The sequence below is a fragment of the Neolamprologus multifasciatus genome, chromosome 13, assembly GCF_963576455.1.
Source record: "Neolamprologus multifasciatus chromosome 13, fNeoMul1.2, whole genome shotgun sequence".
In the NCBI taxonomy this organism is placed as follows: Eukaryota; Metazoa; Chordata; class Actinopteri; order Cichliformes; family Cichlidae; genus Neolamprologus; species Neolamprologus multifasciatus.
This window is the reverse complement of record NC_140451.1, coordinates 3,556,016-3,568,107: the sequence shown is the minus strand read 5'-3', so window position 1 is coordinate 3,568,107 and position 12,092 is coordinate 3,556,016. Positions and strand designations below refer to the sequence as shown.

Genomic DNA, 12,092 nt, shown 5'->3' with positions numbered 1-12,092 from the left:
AAAAATGAATGATTGCTGGTAAGGGTTTCTATACATTAGTATTTACAAGGGTATGTTGTGACTTACCTTCAAAATTACAGCGGTCCCTCACTATAATGCGGTTCACCTTTCACCTGGCTGTTTCGCAGCTTTTTTAGTGCAAGTTTGCATGCTTATTTTTTTATATCACATTGTGTCCTGCGTCCTGATCGCTGCAGACGATCTCCTCCGTGACGTCTCTCCTGTACAGTACAGAATCGCTGGATCGATGGCTAGCAGTGTAACTCTGAAGTGCAGTACTGTATGTCCACGATGTCAACGAAACGTTTTGCACCGTCAAAAAATAAAATTGGCTACTTGACTTCACCTATCGCTGGTTATTTTTAGAACATAACACCCGCGATAAATGAAGGACAGCTGAGAAATATAACATTTGAATCACTTTTCTCTTTTGCCCTGAGGCGCGGGTAAAAATATTGACAAGTCGATGAACATCATTTACAGATATATTGGGTAAATGCCCGAGACATGTATAGAAATGTAAATCGCCGCTTGATTCATTCATTTGCTTAACTTGTTTTGGACCGTAAACAGGGCGTGAATAGGACACCGGAAACAAAGCTCCCCACAGGAGTTTCCGCACCGGAAGTAGCATATGCTAACGTGCACATAGTCAATTCGATGTACAGACTGAATAATAACACCTTCTAATTAGTTCTGTCTCCTATTGGTGCTCTTCTACGAGTAATCAGTGCTTGATGGCTTACTAAGCTTAACGTTTTTCACAACATTGATAACAAACACACACAAAACAACAACAACATATATTATCTAAAAAAAACTTGATTGGACCACATTTTGATGTTCATCCTACATGTTTATTGAGATTGTCTAATGTCTGCGACGGTATCTTCTCCCACGTCTGCGGACACCCGAGGCCTTGTGGGCTCTCCTGCGTCTGCGAACGGGGCGAGAGGCACGTTTGCGTCTATACCTGCGTTGTGGCATCGTCCAAAACGGCGGTACCTGCTCCACGTCACGGGTTCTATTTATGGACTCACCTGGCAACTTTAGTGATGTCACTGCTGATGTTGTCACTGTTGGTGTGACCTCATGACTCATTCATGCCATCTGAACTGTGGTGTAATTATGAGGTCACAGGGGGACGTGAATTTATTCACAAAGTTGAAAGAGAGTTTGGGTCATAACTCAAAGACACAATGATGCAGTCAAATCATTGGAATTAAATATCTGTAAATTACACGATTTAGAGGGTTCTGACATCACATCCAGTCAATCTGTTGTGATGTCAAATATCAATGCCAGACTCGCTTCTCTGCTGTGATGTCAAATATCAACGCCCAAACCCAACGACCGACAAATGACACAGAACACGCAGCCAGTGACGCACCAAACACACACCACGTTTAGTGACCAATAAATCAAGCGCCACAGGTGGTGTAAATGACAGCTCAGGGATGTGTAATGATGTTGATTTTTTCTGTTCTTGTTCCTTTTTACCAAGCCGGGTTTGTTGGTCCTTGTTTCCCTCTCCTGCTGAGTTCCTCCTGACGGAGTTCATAAGCCAGTCAAAGATCTGCATGTCACAATGGACTGAGATGTCGACTTCCTCCCACCAAAAGAAAGAAAAAAGTTAAGTCGTCATGCAGCAGGAGAACAAAAAGTCATACTACAGCTACTGCACCCTCTAATTTATTAGATTCTTTCAATCATGTGTTTCATAGGGGCCTCGGAGCACTTCTGCACACTAAATGAGCTGTGCTGGAACTTACACCATCACGTAACCCATAAAGGAAATCTCTTATTCATAAAAAGAAACAAATGTTTGCTTTGATTCCTCCTTGAGAAACTGAATGTCACGGTCCTGGGTCGCTGGCTCAGTGTTTTCTGTTTTGTTTTATTAATCTTTGATTTCTTGATGTGTGATGTTAGTTCTTAGGTTTTGGTTCTGTGTCCCCGCTGTTCTGTGTTGGTACTGTGCCTCTACATAAACAGCATCATAATTTCATATTTTGTCAGCACTTCCTAGCAGTATGTAACTACACAATAAATGTCAGGGTTTGCGTGTTGAGATATGAATGGAGGACCCAAGATGCAGGCACTGCTGATGTGAGTGAGCTTTATTTATGGAGAGTGACATACAAACAAAGGCGAGGGAGGCGAGAAACAAAACTAGGAAAACCTAAACTGGGAAAGCTGAGAACCAAATAAGAAACCTGGACACGAGGGAATGGAGTTAAAACACGATGACAAGCAGGAAAAACAGCATGGAGGAACACAGACGGACCAGTAACGCACACAAGAGCACGAATGCTATAAATTAGTGATGGCCCGCTTGAAGCTGACGCTCCGGCGCGTGTGTCGAAAACACCAACACACCGCTTCAGAAGCACTCTGTCGATGCTCGATTCGTTTGGCCACAGTCACGTGATCAGTGACGTCCAATTGTGAATTGTGAATTCCACTCTGCAGAGTGGGCAATCATAATGAAGCAGTTCAGTTTTTCTGTAGATTCAAGCTGCTCTTCATATTTTTGACCAGCAGATGTCACCACAGAGGACTGTGTTAAAAAGCTTCCAGTAATGAATCGTTTTTCAACACAAGCTTCAGAAAGCTTTGTTTGGCCATCACTACTATAAATACACACAGAGGGAAACGAGGAAACACAGGAGGGGGACACAGCTGAGCCTAATGAATCTGACGAGACGGGTCCTTCATGTACTGTACATGATGCGGGTAGATGCTGTACGTTTATGGGCTGCAGGAGAGACACAGATTTGTGCAGCTGAGGTTGTTTGGGGTGCCTGCGTGTTCGCCTGCTGGGCCTGAGCGAGCCTCTCCACATCTGTGGCCCGGCGGTCTCTTCTCTTGCTGAGGATCTTAACGTAGTTTGCTGGGACGAGCCGGTGGTCTCACCGTCCACGCTGGCCAGGAGCCAGCCACGCACACGGGGCTGTAGCTCTAAACACGAGGGAGATAGTTGTAAACATGGGGCACGCTCACACAAAAGAAGAGCCCTCATCTGTTATTTCTAAGATAAGGAAAACAAAAATAGAAGGTTTTGGGTCAAAGCACTCAGAATCAAATGTCCCGCAGCCAGTAAAAAGCTCATCACCTTTAGGAGCGAGGTTGAGCATCTCTCCAGCTTGCATAGAAAGCTCCTCCTGAGAAGCAGCTGTAAAGTCATATTCTCCTCTGGCCACCACGTGGTCGTCCTCCTCGCTCGCCCAGTTAGTGTCTAAACCAAGCAAGGAAACTGAATGAAAGACATTCATCATTTTAACTGGTCTTAACCAAAAACAAGTGCTTCTGCTTTTCCTTACACTTGTAAAGTAACTAATGGCATATGGAGCTATGGTACCCAATTTATTTGCCACTGAGTTACACAAAGGCACATATGATGTCATACAAGCAGACTCATCTTTACACGTGTACTGCAGCCCTGAACATTACCAGCTTCAGATTCTATTATCAAACTTTGCAACAGCAGCCTTAATTACTTTGAACTCAAAACAATCAGCACCTGCAGCCACTGTCCTGTGTTGAGTACACCTCTCAAAACAACTAAATGTACTCATATGAATATGTGAGTGCTTGCTGTTCCATCTCTTCAGCCTGCTGCACAAACCTGCTGGGGGGACGTCCTCAAGGTGAGGTGTGTGTCTGTATCCTCCCAGGCTGTAGCCGCCACCGTAGCTGTAGCTGTAAGGCCTGTAGCCACCACAGATGGAGCTCCCATAGGGGCTGTAAGAGGGGAGAAGGAGCTGTTGGATGGACAGTAGGACTGCTGGACCTTATGAGGGGGCACCAGGGGCGCCATCCTGGGCAGGACAGAAGGGCTAGCAGGGGTAGAGGAGCCTGTAGCTAATCCTAAATCTGTAGATGTGTTTGGTGACAACATAAAGATAGAATATCAGTAAAATCCACCCATAATTCATTGCAACATTAATTGAGCAAAGCATTAGTTCAGAAACGTCATGGAGTCGAGCTAAACCACAAACTGAATGAACAGCTCATAGAGTGGCTCTCTTCCACAGCGTGTCCTTTGTCCTTTCTCCCTCCCCTCAACCCCAACCAGTCCTCAGAGGCTGCCCCTCCCTATACCTGCTTCTACTGGAAGTTTCTTCCAGTTAAAATGGTGTTTTTCCTTCCCACAGTCACCAAGTGCTCGCTCAAAAGGGCTTGTTTTGATCATTTCGTTTTCTCTGTATTACAATAGGGCCTCCACCTTGCAGTATAAAGTGTCTTGAGGTGACTGTTGTTGTGATTAACGCTATATAAATAAAGTGAAATTGAATTGAGTCAACTCTTCCTCCTGCCTCATCTCCAGCTCTGCTACTCTTCATCTGTACAGACGGTGGAAACACACAATAAATTCACCATCAACCAGCAGCTAGCGGCAACTTTTAGCATGGGATGTTTTCTCACATGAGCTGACGTTATGAACCAGTCAACACACCTTAAATATCCTTAAATATCATTATCACAGCTCTGATTGTTCAGCTTCTCCAATCTGATGACCATATTCTCTTAACCTTAAAAAGATATGTTGATATGTCCAAAAAAGATAAAGATGTGTCAGATTTAATTCCATTTCCTCACTTAAAGTGGAAAAAAGTGTCAGGGTGGGGGGACTGATTGAACTGTGATTGTGGAATTTGCCTCACACAGGTGCGTTCACTGTTGCTTGTTTGAGAATACTGCTGTATATATACAAATGCTGACTGCATAAACAAACTGTTGTACAGATATTTTTAGAATGATCTGAATATATTAAGAAAAAGACAATAAAAAACAATGACTTGCAGCATCAAGCGGAGGACTTTAATCTTCTCTTGTTTACGAGTTTGGGGACAGGTGAGCAGAGGACTGACAGATGAAAAACACGAGCTTTCTCTAAGGGTGTTGCCTCTCCCTTAAAGACAGGCTGAGGAGTTCAGTTACTCAAAAGGGGCTCAGAGTAGAGCTGCTATTCCTACACGTTGAAGAGAGGCTGATGAGAAAAGGAGAAAGAGGCCCAGGGCAGACCTAGGACACTCTGGAGAGGCTATATCTCTCAGCTGGCCTGAGGATGTCTTGGTGTTATCCCAGAAGAAGTGGAGGAGGTGGCTGGGGAGAGGGAGATGTGGGCTTCTCTGCTTAGGCTGCTGCCCGGGTAAACCAGTCCTTGATAAGCAGAAGAAAATGGATGGATAACAATAATAAGCAGAAGAAGCTAAAAGACACAAATTTAAAATTATTAGTTATGAATTGAAAGATATAATTATTCAGCTATATAATAACTCAGCTTATAAATATATATGTAGGCATTTTTTGGAAGGAAATTATCGGGCAAAGGAACTGAGTTTGTTGGCAAACAGCAGCTACATTTTCTTCTGAACTGACAGTTAGCAAGTACAGAACAAACAGAAATGCAATGAAAATATTTCTGCGGCTTTTATTAATTTCACTTATTAACCAGAACTGCACAAAACAAACAAAAAGGCTCAATTAACAGAAGAGAGAGAAATCTAGCGAGACACACTGACTAGGACACGGCCTCAGAGGACCAAACTAGCAGTCAGCCACTTGTACGGCTGTGCAGATAAATAATTAGTTACTTTTTTATTCCTGGGAGTTCTGATCCTCTCCAAATACACAGGGAAGTACCTGATGCAGCTAGTTTTGGGTACTACCATCACCAAGCATTTAAAAAATCTATTAGAGGATAATAAAGTGTTTTCACCAACCAGAAGAAAAACATATTTTAGCGTATAAAATAGCAGTCTCTTCCAAACAAGTCCTTTAGCATGCTGATGTTAAAAAAGATCATGTAGAGTAAGACAGGCATAGAGAACAGCACTGACTGGGAGAGGCTTTGAACAGATGACATACTCAGATCAATTCAACATATAAGACTTTAACAATGCACAAGCATCTATCAAAAACCTATTTAATCTATCATCTGTGATATTATTATATACAATTATAATGTATTGTTCATCTCCCTTAAATAAACAGGCAGCCTTAAGGTATGAAATATTCATTTGTCTACTGTTTCAGTGGCTGATAGTGCCCCACAGGCCTCAATGTGAGTTTGAAGCCATTATAATCTTCAAGTTGTTTAACGATAAACAGATTTTGAATGAAAGCCACGGAACTTCGGTAGCACAAAAAAGTCTATATTCTTTGTGTCCATATGGATCAGTCATATTACCATTATTTCCCCCTAAGGTTGCCAAAAGCACCAAGTTAATACTTGAAAAAACTGCAGCAATACACCAAAATAGAATCAATATTCTGTTTACTTGGTGACAACGCTGCTTTTAGCCTTCAATCAGAAAGCTTGAGTTGGCTAGTTTAGCATCGGGCTAACGTTTAAAGCTTTCACTTTGGGGAAGTAACTCGCATTACTGCTACTGCTGTGTAATCTTGGTTAAATTCACAGCATATTCCAGAAATTACCCTGCAATAACTAACTGTTAGAATAGCGGCACCGTATTGCATCACACTGAGTGCATTTCAATCATTTATCCCGCGAGTTTGCTAGCTAGCAAAATAATAAAAACGATTTTAAAAATTAGCATGTGTAACGTCCACACTGGAGAAAATGATTTACTAGGACTTACGCAAACTCCTCCACAGTGAAAACGTACAAATCCTTCTTGCAGACTCCTTCTTGTATTTTTCGTTTTCCAGCAAACACTCATTAAAACGGCCTCCAGGCACGTTAGTGCGCTCACCCCCGACTTTTCGGGGAGGGGGGGTCACACATTGAAACAGACTGACGTGCAGAGGTACAAGGCAGCCCAGGCAGAGAAATGTTGCTTTTAGACTTTGCCATTTTATTTCTCTATCTGATAAGAAAACTATTCAATCAGATAGTTATTTGTGGTGAATGAAATACAGTTTCAAGACGTTTTAAGCACCAAATCCGAAATAGAAGCACTACAATATATCCAAGATTTTTCAAGGATTTCAAGCACCCGTACGAAACCTGCATATGCAGTTGATGATTGTTAAAATAAAATAGAACATTTTCATCAATTTCTTGTTTGCTCCGAAATCTACGACATGGCTATATACAGAAAAGCTCGACATGTTATGCAAAAGAAAAAAAATACATGAACAAAAATTCTCGTAATTGTCAGTTTCGTAATTTCAAAATTCTCCAAAACTAACATTTTCTTTGATTGACTCATATTAAATTGCCTACGGTCAAATTTAGTGTGAACAATATTACACAAACAAACATGTGTGTGTGCGCCTGCGCATACATCAGAATCACTTTGATCCCTTGTGACGCGGTAGCTTTGCTTCGATCCTTCATGACGTGGTAGCTTTGCTTTGATCCCAAAACCCATAATACGAGCGCTCACCCATTATACTTTATGGCATAACGGACGTTGACCTGACACCAACCCAAACCCTTTCCAGATGTTTTCAGAGCATTTTACAAAAGAAACCAAAACAAGTTCAGTTTTGTTTCTAACCAATTCACAGAGCAAACAGACAGATCGTGGCTATTAAAGTCAACAAGAGCGACCCTGAAATTCTGCAACAGGTAAAACTGACCAAAGAACAATTTCAATACGAGACAGATTATCAATCCAAGGAAACTCGATATATAAAACCTAAGCGTTTCAATGACCTGGAACAACTACTGAAGGTTAGGCGAGCAGCTGAAAATGGTCAACCATTATTTGTTAGTCTAATCAAACAGATGTTGGCCATGTTTCTGAGGTCGCTTTTCTCCTTTTTTATGTTGTTCTTTCAGTTTTTCTCCTGAGATGAGGTATGAAGTGTCTGTGGTGCAGCTGATCTGGTCTGTCTCGAGACAGTCCAGGCTGCACTCACCTGCAACAGGTGGAGACTCACCAGGACATTCAGATCACACAAGTTTTGTGTTTCTCAACTCTTCTGTCGAGGGTTTCTCTTTCTGCTCAGCACGTGTCAGAGTATGACAACTTCTCAGTGCGTGTCAGAGTATGAAAACTGCTCAGTGCGTGTCAGAGTATGACAACTGCTCAGTGCGTGTCAGAGTATGACAACTGCTAAGTGCGTGTCAGAGTATGACAACTGCCTAGCACATGTCAGAGTATGACAACTGCTCAGTGCGTGTCACTTGAAACTGTTAATCTTATAGGTTTGTGTAGTTGCATATTGTGGTCACTGGGGGGGAGGGGGGGGGCAGTTCTTAAGGGTTAACTGCAGTTTTCCAAAAAAAGACTTAACAAGAACTGCATCTCGGGACTTTTCTTTTTTTTGTGGATGTGGAACGGGAATGTTGTGAAGGAGTTAAATTGTTGGTAAGGAATTGTTAAATATGCACATAACTCATTGAAACATATTGGTATAATTGTAGTGCAGTGGCAAAACATCAGTATTTTAACAAGATGATGTATTTCTGAAATGTATGATGCAAAGGACCTGTATGTGCAGCGTGGAGCGGCCATTTTCTCCATGCAAGGGATGAGTTGCGAGATCGTCTGTGTGCTCCAGTATCCGAGTGAGCTGAGATTTCTGTGGAATGTAAGTGTTTATAAAAATGTATGTAACACTTCCACAGTTTTTAAAGGAGCCTTGTGTGATTTAGCTCTTTGTATTTTGTTCTGCACACAGAGGTCACTGCCGTATTTTTGTGTTTTGTATTTCATTTCCTTTATTCCTCGTATTGTATTGGCGAATCTTTGTTTAGTCGGTTATTCTGTTACTTTGCCACGTTACCTCTCGTGCTGTCGATGTTCAGTACAAGTCCACATGGCCGCTGTTTGACAAAAGTAAAGGTCAAAGGACATTTTTTTTGTTTATTCAGTCGGCATTGACAATAAAACTGCACATTAAGAACCCAGTAATTGTGTCCTGTGTGGCTAACCATTTCCCAGGCTACAGTATGATGTCATATAGTGTAATAGTTGCTATTGTAATGCAGTGTATCACCACATGGCGGCGCCTCCTGTCTCATGATTGGTGTGTCACCCCCTTTTTGTTCTTCTTCGCACTCCTCCTGTAATGGATGCTCCTGTGTGTACGCGGACTAGTGTGCTCTTTAGTAATGTGTGGTAGAGGTAGCACTTTTATTTTTGATACTGTAAATAAATGAGTACTTTTTGGAAAGTCAGAAGCTGTTGCTCATTCGCTATCCACCTGCACACCTCCGCGGCTGGCTTCATCTCCACCGCACGTTACAACTGGTGCCCGAACTTTTTCCCCTTGGACTTCAGACGATTTTTGTATCCCGCCGAGGATTCTTCTCTTCTAGCACGTGAACTGTCTCGGAAATCCCCCCACTTTTGCGGACGCTCGGACGTTTTCCGCAGCCTCAGCTCAGGTGGGACCCGACTAATTTCTGGATACCGCGGTGTGCCGCTGCTCCACTTGGGAGAAAGAAAAAGAGAGAAGCTGACTCCGCGACGCGAATGGACTCTGTGGATCTGTTATTTGGACGTGCTGTTGGTCTCGTCTTCTAAGGATTAATTCTTCTGTGGAGAGCCTGGACATGAACATTTCTGCTGGCTTTTCATGCCCCTTTCCCTCTGCTGAGACTAGACTGACTGTAGCACATGTAAGTGATAACTTGGCCGACTACAACCGTTGGTGCTGGTCTTCGGCTCAGTATAACGAAACGATTTAAAACTAATCTTGCATTGAGCTCTAGTGTTTCAGACATGCTATTGTAATAACATGGTTCTGATCACTACAGCCTAATTTCAGTTGTTGGGCGAAATTTTATTTGTGGTTTTTCTAAATTTAATCTTGAATGGCATTTTTGCAGTTTTGTCTTTCTAGTCTGACCTAGCTGACTCTTTTACTGCTATATCAATAACTGCGCTGTGCCCTGGAGCGGCTTAATTTTTTTTGAAATCGCAATGGCACACTACCCAGACGACTCTGACTCAGACATGGAACTTACCTCGTTACCTATGTGCCAGATAGTTGAAAATGTGACTCCTAGCCTTAGCCAACAAGTGGTGGAGTTAAGAACTGAGGTGAATAAGCTTAGTGATTGTTTACGTGACTCACTGAACATACAGCAGAGTTTACTAAAGCAGTGGGATCAACTCACAACGGGGAACTCTCCCCCTCCTGCAGTCAAACAGTCTCCTGTTTTCCCAATGGCCACATCGACACCTCATGTTCCTGCAAGGGACAAAACTGAACCCACCAACAGTACCAATCCGTTCCTGCCTAGCAGCCCATTTCAACCTACAAATCCTTTCCTCCCATCTCACCCACTCGAGCTCAGCAGCACTTCCAGAGTGATTGCGGCAGCTTTACATCATGCCAAACTGGAGCCTCCTGTGTATGCTGGGGACGGCAAAGTGCAACCTGAGGACTGGTTAAATGCAGTTGGCACATACAAAGCCTCATTGAACCTAACCGATGGGCAATTGCTAAACAAACTTCCACACTTTCTTGCAAAAGAAATGGTTCAAGGCATTGAGCTCCCACACCACATCATGGGCTCAATTCTGTCAACTGTTTAAGACAGTTTTTCTGCCCTCCGACAACCAAGAACGCATCCTGAGAGGAATTTTGGATCGTGTTCAGGCTCAGGACGAACCGCTCCCAACCTTTGTTGCTCACATGTTGAGTGAGTTTGACAAACTGAAGAGTCCTCCACCTGAAAAAGACAGAATCGACCTGATTAGTAAACATGCTCTTGAAAAATACAGAGTTGCCCTGTATGGCGCTAATGTCACTTCTGTAATGGACCTGCTGCTACGTGCTCATGAGCTTCACTCAGTGCTTGGACCATAAAGCCTGCTTTATGTGGCAAAGACAACTATAAGCCTGAACCTTACTGCTTCAAATGCTCTCAGCCAGGGTTCACTACACGCACCTGCCCAAACTGTAACACCCAACCTCATTTGCCACAACGAGCCTCAAACACCGCTAAGCATGGCCCAGTCCAGCCATTGCCGGCACCTGGCCCCTCTGACCCTGGCCATGAAAAGGTGGAATTAAGCAGCGCCACATCCCAGCCACAATACAGGCAGTCGGGAAACTACAGGGGGGGAGGACATTTCACAGAGGCCAACCTTCCCCCAGTTACTAACGGAGCCTCACATGCCCGATTCACTACAGGGTGGACACAGTCTTGGACACTTGGAAAACAATTTTTCAGAAGTCCACTGGAATACCCCGCTAAGAACGAAAGTGAACTTCAATGCTTCATCTGTGGATGCTACCCTCGACACGGGTGCTTCCCTCTCGGCTGTACGAACAGATCTCATTCGAGTAAATGACTCTTACCCTAGAAACACAAGTAAGTGGAATGGTCCTGCAGTTAACCTCGCCAATAATGCTCCCTGTATCCCTGAGGGTGTTATTTGGCTCAATATTGGATTCATGAACAAGAACTTTTACCAGCGTTTTGCAATAATACCAGATTTGTCCTCTCCTTTCATTCTGGGAATGGATTTTATGGCAAGAGCTTCTGTTTCTATTCACATTCCCACTAGAACAGTCTACATTGAGGACATCCCCTGCCCACTCGCAGACGATGAAGAGGACCTTCAAAATGAATACTCACATTCACCTGCAACACTAATGTCTTTGGACTTGATTCGCTCAGACTTAACAGCCAAACTGTCTGAAGCAAGTCTCTCAGAGAACAACAAGGATGCTTTACTCAATCTGCTCAGCAAGTTTACCTCCTTGTTTGATGGTCAACTTGGTCGAACGGCTCTCACTGAGCACGCCATAGAGACTGGCAATGCAACACCCATCAATCTCCCACCCTACCGCACGTCACCTGCTAAGAAACGTGTGATTGAAGAACAAGTGCAACAAATGTTGAAGGACAACATCATTGAACCTTCCACAAGCCCTTGGGCAGCTCCTGTAGTCATTGTAAATAGAGCGGCCACGGAACCAAGGTTTTGTGTGGACTTTTGAGGGCTCAACCAAGTTACCCGAAAAGACTCTTATCCCCTGCCTCGTGTAGATGAGTCTTTGGACTTTCTGGCACGGGGAAAGTTTGTCTCGACATTGGACTTAGCGCGAGGCTATTGGCAGGTTGCTGTAGCAGAGGACTCGAAGCCTAAAACTGCCTTCATCTCTCACTGCGGTCTCTTCCAGTTTCGGGTGCTGCCCTTTGGGCTCTGCAA

At 43.5% G+C, this 12,092-nt stretch overlaps 1 long non-coding RNA gene across 4 annotated transcripts; it reads right to left on the bottom strand.

Moving 5' to 3' along the window:
- Positions 1-1,641: 1,641 nt before the first annotated feature.
- On the bottom strand, positions 1,642-7,649 carry LOC146504835 (uncharacterized). Of its 4 annotated transcripts, none has more exons than XR_014877657.1 (3): positions 3,629-7,626; positions 3,116-3,238; positions 1,642-3,031 (listed from the first exon to the last, which is right to left on the bottom strand). It is a non-coding gene; the product is annotated as an uncharacterized LOC146504835 (long non-coding RNA). The 4 variants fall into 4 exon arrangements; XR_014877655.1 differs by having other exon boundaries at positions 1,642-2,961; positions 3,629-7,119; XR_014877656.1 differs by lacking the exon at positions 1,642-3,031 and having other exon boundaries at positions 3,629-5,166; positions 6,609-7,116.
- Positions 7,650-12,092: the final 4,443 nt, after the last annotated feature.